General features: G+C 48.7%; 1 protein-coding gene and 1 long non-coding RNA gene across 8 annotated transcripts in view; one reads left to right on the top strand and one right to left on the bottom strand.

Moving 5' to 3' along the window:
* Nucleotides 1-12956, bottom strand: part of BCORL1 (BCL6 corepressor like 1) — a 66970-nt gene extending 54014 nt beyond the window's left edge. Inside the window, exons 1-2 of one of the 7 annotated variants that reach the window (XM_088794970.1) lie at nt 12815-12956; nt 11420-11531 (exon numbers count right to left, since the gene is read on the bottom strand). The gene's annotated coding sequence lies outside the window, so the exon portion shown is untranslated. Of the gene's footprint in view, nt 1-8758; nt 8836-10318; nt 10682-11419; nt 11532-12092; nt 12244-12814 lie in introns of those variants that run through there. The other 6 variants (XM_088794967.1, XM_088794969.1, XM_088794966.1 and 3 more) reach the window with 6 other exon arrangements.
* A 636-nt stretch (nt 12957-13592) lies between these two features.
* On the top strand, nt 13593-17419 carry LOC141569690 (uncharacterized). The gene is made up of 3 exons (XR_012493443.2): nt 13593-13933; nt 15319-15444; nt 15555-17419. It is a non-coding gene; the product is annotated as an uncharacterized LOC141569690 (long non-coding RNA).
* Nucleotides 17420-25915: the final 8496 nt, after the last annotated feature.

Raw genomic sequence — 25915 nt, 5'->3', positions numbered from 1 at the left:
CCCAAGTCAGGGTTGAGGGGAGTTGATAATAGGGGACAGGCAGCACTAAAACTCAAAGATTTTACAAACTCGGTAGAATTTTTTGGTTTTGTTTTGAAATGAAGATGCCCAAACAAGCAGATTTCACAACAACTACAAGCAAAAGTATTCTCATCATGCATATGAGGAAGAGAAACACAGGAAAGGAGGTAATAGAGCATCTATCTGACAAATGCTTTTTATCAAGGTAGGCATTGTTTAAAAAGTTAACCTTGAAAATTACCGGAGAGGGTGCTTGTCCAGTGGACAAGTTCCCCAGAATCATGAACAACATAGCATGAAACCTGACCATCTATTGGACTCTACCAGTGAGACAGTAAATTAGAAACGCAAGATCAAGAAGGTCTCAGTTAAACTAAATCTGGTAGTACTCTCCCAAGCTTCTTTGGTTCACATTGCCTGGTGACCTGGAAGCAATTATGACTTTAAAAAATGAAAGAGCTGGAAAATATTCATCTTGAAGCCTGACCCTGAATCTGTCCTCAAGAGGATAGGTGTGGCCAGTAGACAGTTTAAGAAGGAGGGTTGGGTCAGTGATGACTAATGAGCAAAGAAAACCAACTTTGGGACCTATTGCTCCAATAGAAATCCAGAGCTCTGGGTAAAGCTCCAATAAGACAGAGGCATTCACATTAAAACTTCACAGAAGCAAAGAAGAGGCCACCCCATTACCCCACTTTGGGAAAAGCAGCATCTAAGACACCCCCAAGAAGATCCAAGACACCATTGACATTGAGATCCTAGGGCTAAAGTGAAAAGGCCATGACTTTCACCCAGCCACCACAGTGCCTTTAAAGAAAGGTCTAAACATCTCAAAAACATTGCTTTCAATAGGAAAGTCTACACATACCCAACAAGGATAACTTTACCTGGCTTTAGATATAGAACCCCTACCATAGATCTTACCCTCCTTATCGCTCTGCCTTCTTCCATGTGTATTCAACAGACTAACATTCCTGTTTTCCCTACTTAATTATATATGCCAAACCTCATCTCCTACTGAGGAAGATCTCCCAAAGTAATTATTCTAATGTACTAATTTCCCATATAAGGTTATTCTAACAATTTCCTCAATATCCTCCCCCCACCCCAGTATCTATATCCCCTCATCTTTCCCTACCATACATGCCCCAATCACTTTACTTTGCTTCCTTTCATGCAAAACAGGTTCCCCTACCACCACACACAAACATACACACATACAAAATCAACTATAAACAATCTGCTGAGTAATTGAAAGGCAAAAGGGACCCTTTCCACTGTTCATCCCAACCTTCTTCCTGACAATCTATTCTAGCACTTTCTAGTTCCCCTTTTGTTTTGTTTTGTTTTCCTATCTAAATATTCCTACCGGTTCTACCCCAAGGAATCAGTCTCATGAGGGGCACTGCGTCCTGTTCCCAGATACATTAATTCCAGTAATTTACTGAGAAGGCTAAATCATTGCCTGCACACAACTCTAGCATGGACACCTTCATGGACTCCTTGGGTACTGCAATGTTTATTAATCTTGCTTATAAACATTTATGAGACTGGATACAAAGGAATCTTGACTATCTGTTAAACACATGACAGCATATTCATTCAAATGAATGCAGTTACCTCCAAAGTAGTCACCTTGGGAGGCTAGACATTCACCTCAACGGTGTGGCCGGGGCTTGTGACCTCCCTGGAGCACTTCTTCGGTGAGCATTACCAAGAGCAAACCCTTGTCAACCCAAAACACACCCTTTTCAATCTCCTCACTAGTGTGGGATCCCCATCCATTCAATTTGATGTTTAAAAACTGCCAAAATCCATTTGGGATCATCTAATCACACAGCAGCAACACCCTTGAAGTGTGATACACTCTACTACCCACAGCCTAAACTGTGGGGGAAAAACTTGGAGAGTATCTTCAGCCCCTACTTCTCAACCATCTCAGATACCTCACTATGTCCATTTACTATGTCATCTGCAAAATGGGAAAAAACTAGTCCCTACTCAAAACTAAGAATAACATGAAAGCACTTGAAAGGACCAAAGGTAATCAATTCCAATAATGAGATGGGCAAAAGCAAAAGTTTTAATCTCTCATTTACACTTTCACACCACCAGATCAGTTTAGCTCTTCTACCCACGACCATGATACTTTTCTCCTATTAGTCAAATAGTACTCACTTTCATGTCCTGCTGTAAAGAAATTATTTTACTCACTTTAAGAAAAACACCTCATCAAATCTTTATACTAGACCTAGGATCTACCTGTAAGATTTTGTACAACTTCTAGATGTCATAGATATCAAGAAAACCTAAGTGATCACCACAAAATCAGTCCTTTTCAAAATGCAAAGCCACCTCAAAATGTCACCCTAAGTAACTAGTCATCTTCTGAGCACTTCTTATTTCTACTAGATCAAAAATAAGACTTGGCTTTCCTCAGTCTCGGTCTTCACTAGGACCATGTGAATATTTGGCGTGTCTTTCACACTCCAAAGTTGTGTCATTGTAATCTGAAACTTGAATCCCCTTTGCAATGCTTCTGTGTCCTCTCTGCCATGAATTGTGACAGTGGCCCTCGGCTATCTCCATTTCCATATACTGCATTTGTGATATGGATTTTTTTTAATCTAAAGAGGAATCCTCCTCACCAAACTTTGGCCTTTCGTTTTTTTAAGTCTCCCGGACCTCTTACACAAATATTTGAAAAGGTCATTATCAGGCTATCTTTTCTATTTTCTCACCCCAGACTATAGGCTCATTATACACACACACACACACACACACACACACACACACACACACACATCATTCATTCAAAGGTAAACACACACACACACACAAGTAGTTCACAGAATTTGAGACTCTCAGTATTAGCTCAACCTGCTACCAGTATATAGGTGTATCAGGGCTAGAAAGAATATTTTATACTTCTTTTAATCACTCTCCCAATAGTGTCTAGCATGACACAAGGAACACAATACACACTCAATAAATACTTGCTAGACTACTGGAAAAAAACTGAAATCCTCTCAACATCACACAGAAACCAAGGATCCTGTGGTTTCTTTCAAGCTAAAGCATTAGGTCTATGGATTCCTTTTACTTCCCTTGCTCTCTCAGAAACTTTCTCTTCTTTCTTTTCCTTACTTCCACAATAAAGACAATTATAGAAATAAAATAAAATTAGATGGGGCAAAACAATAAAATCAACTTCCAATTATCTGAGCTTGATTTAGCCACAGCTAATTTTTAAACCTAGCTTACTTATGGACTGCCTTCCACCACTCACAGTAGATTTGTGCTCAAGGAACAAGTCATTTTAATATTTGCCTAAGCAGAATATAAATAGGGGATGGGGATGGGGGCAGGTAGAGAATAATAACACATTTCCAAAGTCAAACAGAAATTATTATAGTTGACCCTTGAACAACTCAGGTTTGAACTGCACAGGTCCACTTACACACAGATTTTATTTCCAATAAATATACCATTGGCCTGCCATATCCCTGGATTTCATATCTGTGGATTCAACCAAGTGTATATTGAAAACAGTATTTTCAATCCAAGGTTGGGAATCTGCGGATGCAGAGGGTCGACTGTATGCATTGTTCTAAGCCATTTTATATAAGGGGCTTGATCATCCACAGATTTTGGTATCTGTGAGGGTCCTGGAATCAATCCCCCCGAGGACAACCAGGGATAACTACAGTTCAGTTTTTGGGGAGTCAAAAGTTATACACAAATTTTAAACTGTGGAGGGTCAGTGCCCTTAACCTCCATGTTGTTCCAGGGTCAACTGTAATTCTTAACTGATCTACTGTTTTAAATTGGCCTGCTATCACTCTCTCCCTATGCTGGCATAACTGACTGTTGGCATCAAAGTCCATTCTGGCTGCAGAGAGGGTCTCTATCTTACAGCCCATCTTTTTTCTCTTCTCAGAAGTTTGGTTTGATGATACCTGAGCTGTTTGAGGTGTTATTCTCTCCCATCCAATCGCTGATGAGCATCCTTGTCATAGAGCCATACTAAGTCTGGGCTCTATATATCAGCTTTTGTAGAACTTCCAGATGTTAGAGACAGCTGGAAAGTCCAAACAGTCATAATTAAACACAGCACCCCTTTTCAGAAAGCAATGTCATTGTTGTTTTTTTTTTTAAATGTCACCATAGGAAACTAGGCTTGGGTCATTTTTTAAGCATGGGGCCAAAATGTCCCCTGAAGTTTCAACTAAATATACACTCTTCAGTTCCTGCCCCGAAATATTGAGCAGTATTACAGCACAGCTGTTAAAGAAGCTGCCACTTCGACCTCAAAGGTAGAAGCAATAATGCAGTGATGAGCCAAGCTATTTCTTCCTACCACGTTGTAAATGCTAAATACGTACTAATACAACAGGAATATGGAGAAAGAGCACAGAAGTCAAGATACAAGGAGAGTTCTCAGGAGCTATTAACAGTTTTCATTCTGCCACCTAGTTTACCACAGTATAATATAAAAGGTACTGTCATAGGACACAACTGAATAAGAAAAAACTAGATTATAATATAATAATAGATGCTATTTATTGGGCACCGGCTATGAACATCGTGCTACATATATATCACCTCACGTAAGCCTCACAGTCCTGAGAGATTGGGATTATCATCTCCGTTTTATAGTTGAACAAACTGAGGCTGAAGAAAGTTAAGTGACTTGCTTCCTACCACCCAGCTAGGAAGCAGAAGAGGAAGGACTCTAACCTGAGGCTGTATGTCGCCAAAGCCTGAGGTAATTCTGATGCATGCTAAAGTTTGAGAACCACCGCAAGATACTAACCTGAGTGTGCTGTGACCAAGTTAAACTGAGTAAAGCCTTGTCTTCATAAGATACCTAAGCACCTCATAGATCCAAGTATAGAGCGCACTGACTCCTCCTGGGGATCAGAGTCACGTATGGCACACTTCTCTATAGAACTTGGAAAAATGAAAATCTGCTTGTTCTCCTTGTCCCTGGATACCAGCATTATAACAAAAGTTAGCTGTACCCTTAAATGGCACTAACACTAAGATTTCTAGGCATACCTTAGCAATGAGGTAACCAAATTTTGTTTCTTAGCAGACAGTCGGTAAAGAAACCCGAAACACAAAGCTTTGCCTGCTCCTCAGTACTCTCAATGCTTAGCTTAAGGTTTTCTTAAAATCCAAATAAAGACGTATCCTGGCTCACATACTCTCACAAATAAATCTGAAAATTACCACATTTCACAAATAAATAATAAATCATCTCTCTTCAAATTCATCACAATTCATTGACCAGGGAAAATATGACCTTGACATGCAGCCAGCAGCCACTTTTTAAATGTTTTATGGGGAAAGGGTGGCTTTTGCTTAAAAAAAAAAAAAGAGGGAAACAGAACAACATGTTTGAATTATGGGGATAGAAACAGAGTTAAATTTTACTCTTTATCAGAATTCAACTTCAGTTCACCAAAAAAAGTTTTCATCATAAAAGACTGCCTTTAAGTTATAAATAATGGGAAAGTATAGATTTAGAAAGAGAATAGTGTCTACATTATTTTAGGGATGACCATTAAAAAACTGACATGAATAAAGCCTAGTTTGCATGTGAGATTATATACAATACTGTACTAGAATCCTAGTGGCCAAAAGATAGATTACCTCTTATTACCTTCCTCTTTGGCAGCACTGAAGTTAAACCTGGCAAGCATACTCACACCTAACTGGAACTCAAGCATTAAGAAATTTCCTTTCTTTTTAAAAACTCAAAGGTCTAGAGTCTTCCTTCCTTCTACATAATCATTAGTGGCTTCTCCACTTTCCGGTCTATTTTATCCCATCAACAATTTCCACTTTCCCTAGCTTTCTCTCTCTTCCATTTTAGTGTTCACTTTCCCACCCAACTCAACCATGAACGCCTCCTCTCACAATCCCAGATGCTGGTTGGCTCTGGAAAACAGCTCCCTACCCACTGTGGCTGTTCTATTCCATCTCAAACTTAGCTCAGCTTAGAATCAATGAACCACTCCAGATACCCAACCCTTGGATAGCACCTCTCCTCTATGCTCCCACCCCACCCTCCAATTCTGGTCCAAGGCTCTCAGGCCACTGTTCTTTATCCTGTTTCACTCTAGAATTTTCATCATTCACCTCCCTATATCTAGAATTCTTCCCACTTGCACACTGGAAAAATTGGTGTATTCTTACTTTCTTCTTCTTTCAAGACCATTCTATTTAGGACCATGAATACCTTCTCCCATTCACTATCCTTACTTCGTATAGACTTTCTAATTAATGCTTACTTAGACTTGTAAGCCGTGGATCTCAGTTAACCTCTGCTTCTTGGGATCTCCCCAGGGAGAGGCAAGTTTTTACCTTCTCCAACAGCAGCTCCAGATGACACCTGACTACACATCTTTCTCCTTTGGCTAGTTATTCCACACTCTTTCTCTCACATGCTGCCTGTACACTATCTCTAGATTCTCTATTTCCTTATGGGTAAATATTTTTATATTTCTTCCTACATGCCAGTTTTTCTCCAACCCTATTTTTCCACAAGATCATCCTTTTGTCTTGCCCCAACCTTAGTGATTCTATCATGAAAGTGTAAAGAGCCTTAAAGGTTCTTCAAACTTTACTATGGAAAACAATATCCTGGAGATTTCAAGGTTCTACTTTTTCCCATGTTAGTTGGTCCTAACACGGGACCAGTGATGATAACCTTTCTTCCCCCTCTACTGCCCAACCAACCCCCTCCTGACTTCTCTTTTTACTTTCCTTCTTTCCAGTATTCAAGTCCTTTTCTCCCATAATTCTGTTCCCCCAAAAGGAGCACCTCTCTCAAACCCATCATCCAGAATCGTCATGTCCTGAGATCATCTGCCACCTGTACAAAACACTTTTTTCCTATGTAGTGAACTGCACCATGATTAAAGCAAAGAGACTCCTGGAGGGACACCCTTTGCTTCCCAAGAAAGTCTACACCACTAAGAAAGAAAGGGATCCTCCCTCCCTCCCCTCTCCTGGTAAATCAAAAGAGTCAGATCTACAAGTGTTCTTGGTGCAGCCACCATTTCTCCTGGAACTCACCTCAACTCTGCCCAATCCAGACTCCAACAGCAGAGCCTGCCAGGTACCTGGCTTTCCTCTGCCCTAATCCCAACAATTCACCCTTTTCCTTCTTGGCCTGTTCTAAAGAACTAGTCTTCTTTAACCCAGACATCATAGTCTCCCTCCCCTTCTTCTATCAATGACTTCTCAGAGCCAGCATGGAAAGAAACCTACATACCCTTGCTGAAGCAGGCTGGTAACAGGGTCAGCCCTCTTAAAAGTCAATTTAAGTAAGGCTCTGTGCCTGACGACCTGTGCCTCTTGTCCCCTATATCTCCCCCGAGGGCAGTTGCCTCAGTTGCCCTATCAAAAAATGAGTCTGCCCATCAATATCCACATGGCTTAAGTCAAGATGGCCATGTCCCTCCTATACTCCATCAACCTTCAAATTCTCTGAATTTGAGTTACCAAGCCCCCTGCTCCTCCTAGCTCCCCCAGTCTTTCCTACTAACTTTGCTTCTTCATCAAAATTTTACAGGCTCCTCCTCCAAATGTTTACTTCTATTTGGAGCCCCTGGGTGATTCTTGGGATTGGGTTATCCCACTTACTCTCCAGTGGAATTCCCCAAACTTCTTTCCTACATACTATCCTCTTTGGTACCACATGGTGATAGCACCATCCAATTTAAGTACTCTGGTACTAAACTAAAATCTCCTTCATTGTCCTGCCTACCATGTCCCTCCAAATTAACCTCCCTCTATCCCAACATTCAAGAATAAGACAGGCAAACAGAGAACTAGATGACCTTTAAAGTTCCTTCAACCTTGGAGGTTTATTATCAACCTAATCCACTCCCAGCCCCAAACGCATCTCCCTTCATTTCCCAAAAAAACCCCAAAAAACAATAAAACAAAACAAAACAAAAAAACACGTTTCAGCAGTGTGACTTTGAGCAATAGTCTTGTAAGTTAAAACAACCATGGGGCTACCAGGGCAATGCTAACCTACAACTGCACCCCCAGAAGTGTCACCAAAGATTTTTGCAAAGGTACTCCACCTCTCTGCCACGGAGACGACCTCCAAATTGCCTTGAGAATATTCAGCTGTCGCACGAAGTTACTGGGCCCCCTTCCCATACTCGCCTAAAGAGGTCCTAAACCCTGTGCTAGATGCGTCCTCTCCAAAGGCCGCCTTTCCTTACTTGCCTACTCTAGTAGACACCAAGAATGAACAAGTATCACATCGACAGCTTCGTACAGCCAACGTTGAAAATTTCAAAACAATAAAACAAAAACATAGTGCTTCCACTGGGGGAGGGGGAGGTGCGGGCGGAATAGAAGGGCACCCCCACCGGCTTATGCTGTTGGCCTCCAGGATTTGCAGTGTGCTTCCCTCCCGCCTTTCTCAACCACATCTTTCCCTACAACAATCTCCCGCACCTCCATAACGCGAAATCCCCAGCCGAGGTGCGGTCGGCTCCTCCCAGCCTTGCCCCGGACGTCCCTCTGGCCCAGCCTTCCTCTCGGCGGGACCCTAGCAAGGAGGGCCCGCTCCACCGTCCAGTTCACCAACCTGTCCCTTCCCGGGTTTCTGGGCGCCCCTGCAGGGCTCTGTCCCGAAGCAGAAGCTCGAAAAGCCAAGCCCACGAGGCCCGTCGCGGGACCCACCCCCCCTTCCTTCTCCCAGCACCTTGTCCTCCATGCACCGGCCCCCGGGGCTCTTCGTCGTCGTTGTCCGGGCTCGTACCGCCCCCGTCGGGGCTCCACCCCCGGCCTGCCCCCGCCCCCAGGACGGCCCCCTCCCCACCGCGCGCCGCCTGCGCCCTCTGCCCCGGCACGGGACTCCCTTTGGCCTCCGTTCCCCGCCCAGAAACGGCGGCGGCGGCGGCAGCGGCAGCGGCAACGGCTGCGGCGGCCCCAGCAGGAGCAGCGGCGGCGGCAGCGGCGGCGGCGGCGGCGGCGGCGGCAGCAGCGCCGCCCCAGCCCCGCCCCGCCGCCCGCCGGAGCCCCACGCCCCGCCCGCCCGCCCAGCCGCCGGACTGCTCCCCCCGAAGCCCACCACTAAGCCCCCCCACCCACGCCCCAGCCGCGATCCGCTCGAATCCAGCTCCGCTGGGCCTGCTGTCTGTTCCTCACGCCCCTTAGAACCCAGGTGGGGGAACCCTGGGGTTCGCGGCCGTCCTTCGCCCTCCTTCTCCAGAGACTGGGGGATTGCCCCTGATCCCGAAACCCGGCCCCGTAACCGGAGCCTCGCTCCTTCCAGCCCTCGGCTTCGCTCTCAGACCCCTTGCCTCCAGGCCTGGTGTGGAGAGCTTGCACGCCCGATCTCCCCCCTGGCTTGCCAGGGCTAGTAGGAATTGCCCCCGATCTCATCCTTCTTCAATTTAAGCCCCCTCCCCGCGGTGCCCGGCCCGGCGGCCCCCGCCCCATAGCAAGGGCAGCGGAGCCAGGGCGCTCCGAAGTCATCCCCCGCCTTTTTTCCAAGGACTAGGATAATTGCCCCTGCCCCCATCACAGCACTCCCACTCCCAAACCCAGGCCCCACCGCCACCTAGGGGTACCCCTTACCCTAAGGTTCCTGCACCCCAACACCGGGAAGAACGCAGCCCTGAAAAGCACCCGTCGCACCTCCCCTCTGAGGTTGGAGGGTATTTTCTCCCGGTCTCTTCAAGACTTCATCACGGACAGCAACCCCTCACCCCACCCCCCAAAAAAACAAGCCCTTTCTCGCCCTGCCCTGCTGGCCAGCATCCCTTCCGATCGTCAGATTCCTGGATGGGGGTATTGGGGCCAGGTAGTTAACAAGACTGTAGCCTCCACCTCCTTTCCCGAGGAGTGGGGTAATTCCAATGGTTTCCCCCCCAGGATCAACGAGACCCCCCGTTTCCATGGAGACCCCCGCCCAGCCGGGAAGAAGACTATCTCGAATTGTGGCGAACAAGTCTCACCTGGCTGAGGGAGAAGGGGGTGAGGAGAGGGTAAGGTAGGGCAGGGATGGGGTACGAAGGTGGGAAGTGGAGGGGAGCTGTCCCGAAGGGAGGGGCGAGAACAGAGGGAGCTCCAGGGAGCGCTACGTCCGGCGACACGAAGAGGACGGCGCCCCGGGGGGCAAGCAAAGCAGCCGCGGGGCGAAGCTGGGACAGGGTTGAGGAAAGGCTTAACATAGAAAGGAGCGGGGTGTAGGAGGATACGAGAAAGCCGGGGAGTCAAAAGGGGTGGAGGGGTTGGGGGAGAGAAAAAAAAGACGCACCTGTTCCCGGGTCGGCTCCGCGGGGAGGCTCAGGCCGCCACCCGGGCTCTCTCTTACCCCCTCAGTACCGCCACCCGCTTCATACTGCCCGGATCTGATGCCCCCCTTCGCCCCTAATCGCCACCGACCTCCTTCTCCTCTCGGCGGCGGCGGCGGCGGCGGTCGGACTCTAGGAACTGAGAGGAAGAAGGGAGGGCTCAGCAAAGCGGAGGAGAGACAGAGCCACACACTGGCAGCAGCCGCGGCGAGCGAAAGAGTGAGGGGGAGAGCGGTGTGTGTGTGTGTGTGTCTGTGTGTGCGAGCGAAGCCTGGTGGAGTGGGTGCCGGTCGCAGGGCTCGACGGGAAGTGGAGTCCGGCAGGGTCCGCGGGCGGCGCCAGCCCCCGTTCCACGGGACTACAACTCCCAGAATGCCGCCTGTCCGGGGGGAGAATGGGGAGGAGGAGGCGAAGGGAGGGAGCGAGTGAGAGAGGGAGGGACGAAAGCAAGGAGCAAGCGGCAGCGAAGGGGGCAGAGCCAAGCAGCCCCGGTGACACTGGGAGGGGAGCCGAGGAGGAGGGGATCGCTGTGAGGACCCAGCGGATTCCAGAGAGCGAGGCAGCGGTGGCTGCAGCAAGCCGGGCAAAAAGCTAGACTCCCAAGAGAGGCGGGGGCGCTCCATCTGAGGGGCTGCAAGATCCCCAGCAACCCCCCTCGACGCCCCTCCAAGGAGGAGGTTGAGAAAGGGAAAAGATCAGTGCGCCAAGGCCTGGGGGTTCTCTCTTTTTTCCAACGCTCTCCGCCTTTTGCCCCGACCTGACTTTCTCAGGCCACTGGTGCCTGATCCAGTGTGCAAATCCAGAGACCCCAGATCTCCCCTGCTGGGCATCATAGAGCAGACACGTTGAGTCCCCTCTCTCAGGGGCCTGAGGGAGGCTCCCCTTGTTGGCAGGGCGTGACTCCCCTTTTCTTCCTGCCAGCCCCCACGTCGTCCCCATCCCCTATTCCCCTCCCTGGAACCCCTTCCCTGAAGCCAAAGCTCACGTCTTCCTCCCCACCAAGAAACGGAATCCCTCCGGGGGTGACTACCCAGCCATCTCCCTTATGCTGGGCTCCTACCCACCAGTATCCCTTTCTTAGCGTTGCCCCCCTCACCGAGGTAGTAGAGGGGGCGACCCGAGTTGAACCCGTGGCTACTTTCCTTCCGAGACTAGCCGTTCTTGGCCACGCCGACCCTGTGTAGAGATAGAGAAGCACATTAATACTCCCGTTTCCCCCCACCCAAGTTCGGATTCCCGTGGAAATAAATGGCTTACAAGGAAAGGGGTTGGTAGTGGAAGTGAGCTGGGGGTGAATCCCAATCCTCAAACCTCATCCCAGGTATGGAAATCCAGGGGTTCGTCCCTGTCCTTAAAATCTATCAAATCGCTTTTTTTTTGGGTGGGTGAGTAGTGGGTAGTAGATTATCTAAACCTCAATATCCAGACGACTCGAAGCGACGCTACATGTAGGAATAAGATACGAACTAGGCTGCTGAGGCGGGAGGGAAAGTATACCCCCCTGCCTTCATCCACCCCAAACACATACCCCTAGAAGGGTCAGATGGCCGAGGGAAGGGTAGGCTGTGAGAGTGCTAGAGAGTCAAAGGGTTGTGGCGTGGAGGTTCAGCGGCCCCCTGAGAGCAGAATCCAGATGCTAAGAAGTGGGTGGGGGGTTCAGCATAATTGCAGATGGTGTCTTTCCTCGCTTTTCCAGGAATCGCTGCCGAACACCGTCTAACACTCATAGTTACTTACCAGTCGATCCCCTACCCCATTTGTGCGCAGGAGGCGGCCGAAGCCCGGGAAGCCAGGGCACAAACTCCGCGGAAGCTGGCCTTTCCCTCCGCCGCGCTGCCGCGGGCCTCCCTCCCTCCGCTGGCGGCCCCGCCGATCTACCTTCGCCCCCGGCCGAGGCCAGACCCCGCTCGTAACTCCACGCCCCTACTCCACCCCCGGCTCCCCCTCCCCTCACCCTCTCTCCGCGGGTCCAGCCCAACCCCTAGCGCCGCCCCGCCCTACAGCTCGGTCCGGAGCCCAGCAAGTGCCCCGAACTCGCCCCCCGCCCCCACGCCCAGGCCAGTCGGGCCCGGCCTGGTTTCCCCCTCCTGCCGCGCCCCGCCCCCGAATCCACGTCCTACTTCGCCACCCAACTCAGCTCGGTCCGGGTTCGGTCCGCGCCCAGGCCACCGGAGTCCCGGGTTCGGTCCGGTGTACAGCCACCCACCCCGCCCTTGCCTGGGTGCTGGCCTGGCCCGCTGCCTGCGCCCGCCGATCCGGCCCAGGAGCGCGGTCCAGGTCCGGGTCCCGGTGCCGGCCTCGGTCCCGGCAGCGTTGCCGCGTCTCGCCACGAGGGCTCGATCCACGCAAGATCCGAACCCGCGCGGGGTGGGGGCCGCGAAAAGCAAGTTTCTTTATCTTCCCCCCGCCCCCGCCGCAGGGCCGCACCGTCCCCCCACCCTCCCCAGAGCCCCCTTCACCTGGGCAGATCCCCCGGCCAGTGTCGCAACTTTGCTCCTCTCCACGCCGCCGGGGAAGCGGGCGAAGCGGGAGGAGGAGGGAGGTGGCGGGGGTGCTGGGATCAGGCCGCTGGGCTCCCGGAGGACACGTGGGGGAGGAGGGGAAGGAGGAGGAGGAGGAAGGGGGGGCGGGCCTGCAGTTCTCGGGGCTCCCCCTGCTAGCCCCAGGGAAGCCGGAACCTCGCCAGGCAGCCTCAGACCCCGCACTGGCAACAGGGGAAGAACGGACCCACCTTCCCTGGACAGCCCCCGGCTCCAGGAAGGGGGTGCGAGCAACGCCACTCGGGGTCGGAGAGCGAGCGTTTTCGCTCATGCTTTATGTGTGATTCTCTCTCTCCGTTTGGACTTAATGTATGCGGGGGTGTAGGGTCTTGCGTGCGGGGGGCGCCCCCGCCAGAGGCCCCGCCCCGCTCCGGGTCCCCACTTCCCTAACCCCGGCGACCACGATGCAAGGCTCTGGCGCTCGGGCACCGAGGCAGCCCGCGGGCGAAGCCCCAGCCCCAGCGCTGAAGTGGGACAGGTGCTGGAGAAGGGAAAATGCCGGGGCTCGCTGCCTCGCCTCGCGTCTGCCGGGCGGCCCACCCTTCGTGGCAACCTCCAGGGTTGCAAAATCCCTGGGCCCTCAAAGGGCAGCCCCCAGCCTGGGCCGTAGAGGCATCTGGGGGAGGGGGCGGGAGCAAGAGGCCTGAGGTAGGAAGGAGGAGGAGGGGGGCGAAAGGTCTGTAAAGGGGGACGCCTGCAGGACTCGGGGCCAAAAACCTGACCAGAAGAGGACTGGGCTTCTACCCGCGTTTCCCGGGCTCCTCAGTCATCAAACCGAGCCCCTTGACCCTTACCCTTTACCCTAACGACTCCCCGCCTAGCCAAAGGAATAAATCTTCGTATATGTTTACATCCCAGGCCATCCCCTGGATTGAAGGGCTGAGAAGCCTGTGGTCCACATTGAAACTCAGATGACTCTACATTAGCCCCGAAGGAGAGCAGCTTACGAAAGGAGCTGAAGCTGCTGGCAGACTTGCTTTCAGTCTTAGGGTGGTTCTTAGCAGCTCCAACCCTGAGCCCGTGGTGGGGACTTCAAAGGTATTGCCTTAGCCTAGAGGGCATGAGGGGAGGTGCCTAGCAGTTCCTGGAAGGTTCAGGGCTTTGTAAACGGAATGTGAAATGAATAGCAGGAATTTGAAAAAAGTATTTATGTGCAGAATTATCCATATTATTTATTATATACTTATCTATACTAAGGAAGCCAGAAGGTCATTTGGACTAGAAGGAAGCCCTGCTGGATTAATGTCTTCCTCCTCATCCCTGCCCCCCTCCTCTGTCCTAGGCCAAGAGGTTCCACCTCTAAGTTATGAGGTGTCTTCTCTCCTTTAGAAAGACTTTAGAGATGGCAGTTGAGACTTGCCTGGTATGTCTTTCTCACCTGGTTTGAAAGATGTGTGTGAGTATTGCGGAGTATGGCAAGCCACTAAGGCTGCAGTGGCTTTGCTGTTGTCTGAGATCTGATGTTCTGTGAGCCCTCTTGCTGTCCTCACCAAACTTGGATATATTGCCAGAAGTGTGAATATAACCCTTGTCATTTTACTTTGTTTTGGGAACCTCTGTTTTACTTGACCACTCTCACACTGCCATGCACCCCCAACACACACACACCTTAAAAAGTTTTTGGCCTAAGTTGCACCAAGGAAAAGTGAAGATTTGGAAAGGATTTGTTTAAACTAATCAACATATGAACTCAAAACTGCATTATTAAGGGGAGGGTTGCCTCTATTGAGCCTGAAATGCAGGCCCCACCAATTCTGCTTTGATTTGGGTTGGCTGTCGTCACTGATTTTAATTAATCTGGTAATCACTAAATCTCCATTTCTCTTAAGGCCCTTAGGGCCTTAGGGCTACTTTGCTCCTTGGTTTGAGGCTGAAATGGGTTCTGGACCCCTTCATTCCCACTCATCTGTGTCTCACCATTTGGCTGCATCATTTGCCTGGTGAAATGAAAGTTGGGGCAAGATGGTTGTTTCCTGGCTGAGGCTCCAGCTTCTCTGAGCCCTTTCCTGTTGGGGGCCACACTTCCTGCCCTACAGGAGAGGATGGAAAACCAAGGAGCATGGTTGGGAGAGCTGTGGGAAACCTTGTAAAGAATGTAGATATTAATAATTATTTTATTTGAGGCTAGAAGCACAACAGAATCATAATAATGAGTTACCTTTGTATACCATCAGAGTGTTTACAAAGCCCTTTCACTTGTGTTATTTCATTTTTTTTCTGATTACAACTCTCAAGTTTGTAATAAAAAAAACTGAGTCTATGAACATCTATGAGTGGCTTGGTCAAGGTCATGTGGCTAGTGAGTTCCAGAGCTAGGACTCAAACACAGTAGTCCTGACTCCAATATGGTACACCTCCATTTGATGCCAAAATATTCCTTTTCAGGCAGATTTTTTTCTAATTGTTTCTCCCATCAATAACAGTTACTGGCCTGGACCTGGACTCTCAGAGAGGCAGCTTGGTGTAATGGAAAGTGGACTGTCTGGAGAGTTCTAAGAACCAGATCACAGTCCTGTCTTATCGATAGCTAGCGGAAGGACATCCGTTAAGTAAGTCCTAACATTTGAGTAGCACCAGCCTGATGCCAAGTACTGTGTTTTGGGTCTTCCCCCAACTCTAAAATATGGAAGTCAATGTACCTGTCCTACCTCCCTCACAGGAACACCCTTGGGTATCAAATGAGATAATGGATGGGAAAGAATTTTGTACACTGTAAACTACTGGACTCATGCAGAAGTTATTATGATCAGCATCAGCATCACCAGCCTCCCTTGGTGCGGCACAGAGACCCATGAGTGACACCTGCCTGGGCCCTGCCCTCCTGAAGCTTAAGAGACAAAATGGCACTTGGGGGTCCAAGGGTAATTTAGGCCTCAAACCAACCTCTGACTAAATTCATAGGATAATTCCTTCAATTCTCTGCTTTGTTCTGCAATCAGAGGCCTTGTCTGTCTGATAAAACAGCCCAGCCCTACAGAAACAACAACAACAACCACAACAACAACAACAACATCCCTGTGGTTTAGATCTGTAGAGTGTCAGAATGAAGTAAATTTGAAGCTTCTGGTTGTCCCTTCATCGCCTGCACCCCACTCAGTTGAAGATGAAGTCAGTTTTGGAACTCAGGTTCTCAGGACTGCCAAAGAGTTCATTCTATGTCACCCCAGTTGAAAGGGGACCAGAGTGAGAGAGAGGTAGAGAAAGAACCTTGCAAACTCTGGGAAGAAACTAGGTCAGCAAAGCTGACCATGAGTTATAGACACTACATGCTCTCTAGTGTATCACTTTATGTCCTGGGAGAGGCCCAAGGGAAGAATTCATTGCCTCTACTTGCTATTCCTAAATCTCAAATGCACAGACCCTACTGCAGCAGGTTGCTGCTGGAGAAGCATTCCAGCAGCCTACTGCATGCCGTGGAAGGTCTGGTCTCTGCATTCTCAGAGCCCTGGGTCTAGATGGGGAGACAGTATGTCTGGTTAAACTTAACTCTGTAAACAACCAACAACCTTTCTAGATTTTATAGGCAAAGGAGGGAAAATGAGAAAGGGGGCTAAAATTACTCTAGAGGTCAAGTCCATCTTCCCTAAAACTCCTAGGCACTTAACAAGGTTCTTAATCAAACAGACAGTGTTAGAGGTAGAAGGGACTAGAAGAGATCATCTGCCCTCCTGTAAAACTTGCTGTAGCTGCCCACTGACAAAATCAAGTCCACGAGCCTTCACCTAGCTTTCAGGGCCCTCCCTGATCTGGTTCCAATCTTCTTTCCTTTCGTGTCCCTTACAAGGCCTCTGTTCTCACCCAACCAGCCCTCTGGCCATTTCTTGGACAAGTGCTTTCTTGACTGCTCTCTCAGCCTTTCCTATGTCCTTCTGGGCTTGTTTAAATCCTACTCAACCATTACTCCAGCCAGCTCTTTCATGGCACATTCCCTGACCCCTGCTCCCTCCCCAAGGAAGTGAACTGCCCCTCAGGGTACCCCACAATGCAGAGCTTGGCCCGTTATTTAGCACTTCTACGCCCTGCCTGTCTCTCTAACTAGATTTTCACTTCCTTGTATTGAAGGGACCCAGTGTTTCTCATTTGTGTCTCACAGCCTCTTTCCTCTCCCTCCAATGTCTCCCCCACCCCCACCCCCACGTGTGTTTGTTAAATCAGTGAATGAATGGATGATCTAATCAACCCCCTTATTTTATAATGGGGAATCTGAGGCCCACACTTGGCTTCTCTTCTTGCCAGTTAGACTGTTTTAAGTCTTGGTCTCTTTTTGTCTTTTTCTTCCCAGTTAGTGGTTACACACACAGTCTCTGAAGTTAGACAGACGTGGTGGTTTGAATCCTGGTTCCACCACTCCCAGAGATATCACCTTAGACACTTCTCTCTGAGCCTCAGTTTCTTCATTTATAGAATGGTGACTAATAAACACCCCCTGTAAATGTTACGAGAATCAAATAAGTTCTTGTATGTTAAGCACTGACACCTAATAGAAGCCCCATAGTCGTTAAAAAACAAACAAACAGAACTTGAGGAGTTTTTAAAGCGTTCAGAACTTGGAAGCACCTGCTTAATTCAAGCCCGGGAATAAAAGCCACCATCTGAACATAAAGAAACAGAAAGGTGTGTTTTGGGCAAGGGGAATGGGATAATATTTAGCAAGATCTTTCATTAAAATTATTACTTCTTACCCCCCAAAAAAGTCTAAAGAATATTGAGAATAACACCCAGTTCAGTGGGCGCTCACTCAATTCCAATTCCTGGAGCGGCCACATTCCTCTGGCTGTGGTGGTGGTTCTGTGTAGGCTTAGGGATGTTGGCACGGGACTGAAGTGCCCTCCTGAACCCATGCATACAATTCTCGCTCCTATCTGTGTGCCTATACTTGAGCTCTCCTCCACCTGGCCAAGTCCTTCAAGCCCCACCTCCGCGAAGCTTCCTCTGAATGCTTTTGCCTCTGAACTTTTGGCCCTATGAATAAGTACTGCACGACTTAGCACTTAATACTTTTCTGTGTTCTGTGCCTTAATTCTCCTTCCCCGTCTGAGGACAGGCACCTTGTCATAGAAGGCAGCATCCCCCACAGTGCCTGGCAGCAGTTCCTGCAGACAGAGCTCCATGAATACTTTGGGATTGATTGACAGTAGGCATTCAGTGAGTGGTCTGGTACTCCTCATGTCCTGCCCACCCTGCTGTCCCCCCATATACCACACTTCTCAAATTAACCAGCCTTTTCAGTAGCCATCTTGTCTCAGAATCTGTAAGTATCTGGAGGTGAGGGCCATTTTTACTGTGTCCTCCATGCAGCCCAACATAGTGCTTCCAACATGAACAGAATAGAGGAAGCACATAGTTTTGCTGCTATAGATAACTGGGTGAAGATACCATTCTTATTTCAGGCGTGTGTGTTTATATGTGTTCTTGAGTGTCTGTTCTTGTTCGTTAAACTGCAAGGGGCTCCAGAGGAAGAATTGTCCATTTTGGGAAGAAAGTCACGAAATGATTTAAAAAGCAAGTTAAAACCTGAGGTTTAGATTTTTAAAAAATTCAGGGAGCCAGTATTCTGCCTTTAGTATACATTCAGTCTAAACTCTCACACTAAATTTTTTCAAACCTTAATATACATAAGAATCATTGAGGGGTGGGGAAGGGGGAGCTTGTTAAAAGTCAGATGCCAAAGGCACCCTCCCACCTAGGGTCTTATTGAATAAATTCTGGGGTGTGATACCTCATCCTCTGAATTTCTAGCAATCTCTACCAGGAATTCAGAACCAGAGGACTCTTGGACTACACCTTGAAAGACATTAGTACTTTTCCCATTTTAATATTCACCAGAGGTCCCAAAACTTTTCATTACCATGGGTTTTATTATTTCTTTCCTTCATGGACTCCATTTAATACACAGTTATATGTCGCTTAGTATATGCCAGACACTGTCCCAAGGATTTTACAAATAGTAACTCATTTAATACTCATAGCAACCCTATAAGGTAAGTGCTATTACTTTCCCCTTTTACAGATTAAGACATTGAGGTATAGAGTGTTTCAGTGACTTGCTCAAAGTCGCCCGGCTACTAAGTTTTTTCAATTGAAGTAAAATTCCCGTAGCATAAAATTAACCATTTTTTTTTTCAGGTGTACAATTCTGTATTACATCATCTATAAATCCCATTGTGTGTTCATCACCCAGAGTCAGTTCTTCCATCACCATATATTCAATCCCCCTTACCCTCACCTCCCCCCCCCACCCCCCTTACCCTCTGGCAACCACTAAACTATTGTCCGTGTCTATGAGTAAAATTAAAGTGAACAATTCAGTGGCATGTAGTACATTTACAACATTGTACAGCCACTACCTCTACCTAGCTCCAAAACATTTTCATCACCCAAAAATGAAACTCCATACCCATTAAATAATTGCTCCAATTTCCCCCCACCCCCAGACTCTGGCAACCACTTATCTGCTTTCTGTTTCTATGAATTTACCTATTCCAAACATTTCATTTAAGTGAAATCATGTAATATGTGTCTTTTTGTTTCTGGCTTCTTTTCTTAGCATGTTTTCAAGGATCATCCACATTGTAGTATGTAACAGTACTTCATACATTTTTATGGCTGAATAATATTCCATCATATGGATGTACCACAATTTGCTTATCCCTTCCCAGCTAGTAAATTTTCAAGTCGGTATCTGAATCCAGGCAGTCTGGTTCTAGAGTATGTGCTCTTAACCTTCTGTGTTCAAAATACTTATCTACCTAAACAGGATATATTTTCAAGTAATAATTTGCCATTTAAAAATGTGTCAGATACATATAAAACTGCACCAGAACTTCAGATCAGCCCAAGAAAGCCACACAGAAGTCATTTAATTCCAGCCAAAACCAAAAACATTTGATGTTGTAGTTAACCTCTGCAGCCTCATGAGGGTACATTTCACTAGACTTTATGAAATACAGGCGTAATTCATAGACTCTCTCCCAGGCTTTTATGGGCTCAGGCACCCCAGTTTGGGATACATTGATTGCAAATCCTTGCAAGACACCCAGTCAACAAAGACAGGTTCCATCAAGTTGCTCAGCAGACTCTACTGACAATCTAGAAAATGGGTCCACGCATGTTAGAAAGATTTTCCACACCAAGCAGCTAAACAAGAAAGGAGTTGGAGGTGAACCTTCAATAAATTAGAAAATTCCAAAATCCAGGAAGTCATTCTGTGAAATGTTCTAATTAACAAACTAGAGTTTCCCCCCACCCAAGGATGCACATGGTGATGTACTGGGAACCAATATGACAGCCCTTTAACTGTCCCCTCAAAGGTGACAGGCTAAGCTGGACTTTCCAGAGAGGCCTTCCAGACCCAAAATGTCTGCTCTGACAGAACCTGAGGTATGAACATTGTTCCAACACAACGCTGATCACACGATTTTTCTCCTGACTTTTCAAGGGTGATGACAAAAACAACAACAAAAAACAAAAACAAAACAAAACAAAAACAGGCTTGCTTGCATCCCTCCTTGCTTGGAGGTTTGTGATACTTGCTCCCCATATTTGAGAGCCCCGTTTGATGTTCTGAGCACTGCCCTCTCCAAAGGGGTCTCTTGTTGCCCTGTCAGAGATCAACCAGGCTGGATTCAAAATCATTCACACTGGCTTCACCACAGACTGAAATGAACATCAAGGATAGCCTTGAAGGGGAAGAGATGCCACAAAACATGTTGCTTGAGAGGTGAGAAGTGAATGGTGAGTGAGGAAGGCTTCTTCATTTTTGTAGCCCCGGCACCTAGCAGGTCTGCCACTGATAGGAAAACACTCAAAATATGTTTGTTGATTGCATGACTGACTGAAAGGGAGCCTTCTTGTTCTGGAGGTCATTATGGAGGCATTGTAGAGCTGCTCTGTAGGGACAGAGAATGGAGGGAAGTTGGCATGAGTCTGGAGCACCCTGCCAGGAACTACACGGACCATGTTTTTCTGGCCTGAAAATTTCTCCCAGACAAAGTTTTCAGAGCCTGCAAGTCTCAAAAGTAGATTACTCCAAGCTGGCTGTGTGCTTTATTCCATTGAACTCACGTCAGAGTGGCTTAACAGTGACACAGTGTTGTGGGGAGACTGATGAGAGCACCTATATAAAACATTGAAAAAGAGGGCCAGTGACTTCTTGTTCATTTACCAATATTGGCTTTGCATGGTCTAAATGAGTCTTTGTCTGTGCCATTTGGCCGGGTAGGTTTCTAGTATCTATGGGTCTTATCACTGAACACATACGTGTGCAGATACTTTCCACACATACTGATTTTATAACACAGTAAATTCCTGCTTGCCAAAATCCCAATAACCACAACCCTCAAAGCATCTGAATCTTTTTGTAATACAATGCAATAATCCCTTGCGTTTGTGTGGGGCTTTGCAGGTCACCAAGTGCTTCCCCATCTGTGACCCCATTTGTTTGTAGATTGATGTTCAGAGCTGTCCAGAGGCTTTGCAAGAACCTGGAGGGACTTGTGAAGAATCAAATAGCAGTGACATGTGTGGTGCAAGTGGCCTTGTCTGTGTGCTGGGCCTCTGAACACCAGACCTCTCGTTGTGGTAGAGACATCAGGGGTACAGTGACTTGCTAACACAGACTTGCAGGGACACACCAGCACCTGGGGGACTGGGCTGGTAGGACGTGACTCCTGCAGCTGCAAGGAGCTGAGACTCATCTGTACATAATCAGCACGGTAGTGGCAGCAGTGGAGACAGTAGGGTTGGAACAGCCCTCCCTCATTTTGTGCCATCAGTCATTCATTGGGCAGACAGACATCAGGAGCTCCAGCTCCTCTCCACCCAACCCAGCTTGTTCTGTGTATTGAGGGTACAGAGAGAATGAGACTTGCCTCCTAGACCTCACTGACCGTGTGATTTGTTAGGTCTTCTCCCTTTCAAGTCTCTCCTTGTTCATTATAACCCCATTTTGCCAGGGGACAAATGTTGAGGGAAGGGGATCCACCAAATCAATCCCTCCCTTCTCTCTCTCTCTCTCTCTCTCTCTCTCTCTCTCTCTCTCTCTCTCGCTCTCTCTCGCTCTCTCTCGCTCTCGCTCTCGCTCTCGCTCTCACACACACACACACACACACACACACACACACACACACACACACCCCCAGGATGCTTCACTCAGGGCCTCTAAAATTCCAGCTCTAACCTGGCTATGTCATGCTCCTCTATTAAGGAGAGTATTGAATAAACCAGATCCATGGAAGCAAAATGAAAATTTGTAAGGCACATTAATAATAGTAATCCCTCACATCTGTACAGAACTTAATAGTTTGCAAAACACTTCCATGCCTATTCTTTTATTTAATCCTATGTCCTGTCATCATCTTTCATATTCAAAGACAATCTTCTGATTGTGATCTCCATCATTTAGTGAAGCAAGACTAAGGCAGGGTTAAGAGTCCCTCCAGCCCCCTGGTAACAGACATCATGGTGGGTTTGTCATTTTGCACCTTTTTCGTTTTTCTTCCCTCTTTCTCTTGCTATGCTGTCTGTGGAGCTCCAAGTTGCCATGACTCAGCTTCCCAGTCTCCCAGGAGCCTGGAACCCCAGGGAGAAGGGCTGCTGATTAGTAACCCCCCCAACTGGGTCACAAAGCCTTTGGCTCCTGTCTAGATGGGTGGGTGGGAGGGGAGACCCTCCTCTTTGGGCAAGCCCTAAAGTGAACTCCAACCCACTTCAGCAGTTTGGGCAGGCCTGGCTTAGGAGAAGGGAGGCAGTGTCAATAGGAGAAGGAAAGTAGGGTGATGTGAAGCTTCTATGGTAGGATATGAAATGGGACTCTGAAGCTGGGGAGGCAACTGCTGAGTGCAGGCTTTGTAGGGTGAAGACACCCCAAGGAACCTGGGGCTTGCAGGAGAAGATGCTGGTGAAGGGCAAAGAGGAACTCTATTGTACCCACTGGGTTCTAGGCCTTTTTTGTTAACCTTCCTACTTCACTTATCCCATTCCCTCCCGTACTCCCATATCGTCTTCATTCCTCCACTCTCTTCATTGAGCCCCCTTCTACCTCCATTCTTCCAGAGTAGCCCCAATGTTCCGAGCTAAAGGTGCTTTCAGTGAAAGCCCACTCCAGAGTCCTGAAGCCACTCCAGCCAAACATTCTCAAACTCCCCCATCCCTCTCTGTACAGGGTACTTAGCCCATGGCTGTAGCCACACCAGTCACACCCTCAACCTGGCCCAGAGTCAGCCTCCATGGGAATGCCCAAGAAACTAGGGAGCAATGCGGGTTTTAAAGCCACTGTGCCCTGGTAGTTTAGAGTAGCAAAGGATTAAAGCCTGTCCTCTCCAGGTAGAAGGGGTCAGGGCCCACTCTCCTGGAAGTTGAAAGCAGGGGGCCCAAAAAGCAAGGAAACTCTGCTTTTAGCTAGTGGCCAGGCTAAAAAGAGATGATGGTGCTAAGTGCCTGCCATGCTGGGGTGAGGACTGAGACCCACGACCCCCTCTCTTCATCAGGGAATGTAACTAGCAGTCAACTGAGGCTTCCAGCCTCTCCCAGCCTTGGGAAACTCCCTTCCTTCAGAAAAAGGAGCTTTCTTCCAGCCCAGGAGCACGCGGCCGAGTCAGCTTCTAGCCTCTAACCTGGCGTTTGGGGCCGGCCGAGTTAGCATTGTCGCTCTGGCAGTGGCAGCCAGTGCGGGGCGGGAGTGTGTAATTGCAACCACTTCCTGCCCCAGCTTGCCCTAAGGCTGGCCCCGCCCCTGAGGAAAGTCGGGGCGGGGCCCAGGTACCGTGAGGGAGTCCGATTGGTGTGTGGGGAGGTGGGGGGGAGCTGCTGAGTGGGGCCGCCCTCAAGGGAAATCAGCTGAGACTCATAAAAGGGGGGGGGGGCGCCCTCAGTTCGAGCCAGGCAGCCCGAAAGGGCTGGAGCCTCGGGGCATTCTATTGGCACAATCCGTCCCTGTAAAGAAGGATCCAGACAACAGCCCCTCTCTGACTAGTATAAGACTAGTTCCAATATTCGCTTTATTCATGAGCTCTGAACACTCCGAAGCCCCAAAGGAGAGGGAGAGGAGAGAGCCAGGGTCTACACGGTAGGAATGCTCTCCTCTCTGGCCTTGGAATCGCTTTCTCTGAGCCAGTAAGGACGGAGAAGAGACATAAGGGGTGGGGGCTGCTGGAAAGACTCTGGTGGTACACCACAGCGTTAGTCTGCAAGTGCCTCTCCCTTCCTGGAGCTTTCAGGATTTGCTGGCTGGTTGTATCATCTGTCTGTCTGTCTACCCTGGTTTCAGAATGCCCATTGTGTGCAGAGCCAGTCCTACATCAGGTACCCTGGAGGTACAAAGAAGCAGAAAGATAGCTCCCTCCCTTTGGGGAGCTGAACATCAACGGGACATTAGGGTGGCTGCGTGGACAAAGCCTGCACTTTGTAATAAAAGATGGAGGTGTGGCTGCCCCATCCCCATGTATTAGCTGTGTGACTTTGGGCAGCTGGCTTATCTTCTCTGAGCTTCAGTCTCCTGGTGTGTAAAATGAAGCTACTGATACTTGCCTCACTAGGTTGTGGTAAAGGTGAAATGAGACACGTGTGGGAAAGTGCTTTGAAAACTATAGAACTGTGCAAAGGCAAGGATGGGATGCTCATGCTAAGCAGGGTGGAGGTGGGAGAGAGGACCCTGCTGGGGAAGAATGACTAGGCACCAATGTTTAGTGTGCAAACTAGCCACGGGAGCATTAAAGGAGCATGATGTAATGGGGCGACCGGGGGTGGGGGGGGTGGGGGGGGTGGGGGGGGGTGGGGTGTGAAATCGGCCTCAGCTTCCAGTTAGAGGTGGGTCTGAGAGAGGAGATCCCCAAGGAAAAGTCGGCAGGCGAAGTGGAGAAAAAGCCATAATTTCTCTCCTTTTGAGAAGAGCTTGCAACAGCCCTAGTTGCCTTAATCATGCCCATGTGAAGAGAGGCCAGCGGTGGGTAGGGAGTTTTGTTTGGGGGGAGGGGGTTGCCTGTCAGCCCTTGAAGTGTAAGGCAGCAGCTGGAAACGCACAGCTTACTTGCATACCATGCCTGCAGCGTGCACAAGGCTCGCTGGAATGAGCCCGGAATGTCTCCTCTCCTCGCCTTCTACAGACAGAGGCAAGCTGAAGGGAGCTGGGCAAACCGAGCATGTTAAATGACAGCTGCAAACCTGTAGGCTTCTCTGTCCCCTTCACACTCTGGCAAGGGCTGCCCAGGCCCAGGTGACCCCTGCCTTCCCTTCCCTGATCAGCAGCCACATGGGGGTGGGGCCATCCTCATTTGCTAGGGGGTTGTTGGGGGGAGGGTGTGCCCAGGTTCCATGGTGGCACATGTTTTGGGGATGCACCCATGGCTAAGCATGTCAGCAGCCATGTGTGCAGATCCAGGCAGGTGTCTGCATACAAACATGTGTCATACATGTGCATGCTCCAAGTGGCAAGAATGCAGGACTGACATCTCTGCTCCTGTCTGACTTTGGACCTTCTCATTTGTAAAATGAAGACACCAGAGCATCTCAAAGGGCCCTTTCAGCTCGAATGTTCACTGTTTCTACATCTATGGCTGTGACTGCTTTAAAAGTCAGGGCAGAGGGGAAAAAATCAGCCAAACCAGTTGTGACGTTGGCTGTCAACACTTCAGATGTTTAGGTTTGGCGATTCAACTTTCAAAAGGCCAGTTACTTGGCATCATGTAACATCTGTTCACTTTCCAAGGAGTGGTCTTACACTGACACTTGGACTATGGACTATGGCGTGATGGTGTTTGTCTTTTTGCTCTGTGTGTTTACATGTATGTGAGTGCATCTATAGGTACATATTTAAATTGCATCACAGAATATTGGAGCTGAATGAGATCCTGTAGGTTATCTAATTGAATCCCTTCTATTTCTACTTCATATACAGCCCTTTTGTGATCCAGGATCTGTGCAGGGAGCTGCAGAGATAAATAAGGCATAGTTTCTGCCCTCCAGGAGCTCACTGTCTAGCATTGGGGGAGAAGGATGTAAACAAACAATTACAATATAATGTGA

Source organism: Rhinolophus sinicus, chromosome 18 (assembly GCF_057876585.1).
Source record: "Rhinolophus sinicus isolate RSI-liver-muscle chromosome 18, RSI-T2T, whole genome shotgun sequence".
Lineage (NCBI taxonomy): Eukaryota > Metazoa > Chordata > Mammalia > Chiroptera > Rhinolophidae > Rhinolophus > Rhinolophus sinicus.
Note: the sequence above shows the minus strand (reverse complement) of the source record. Positions and strands in the feature narration are given on the sequence as shown.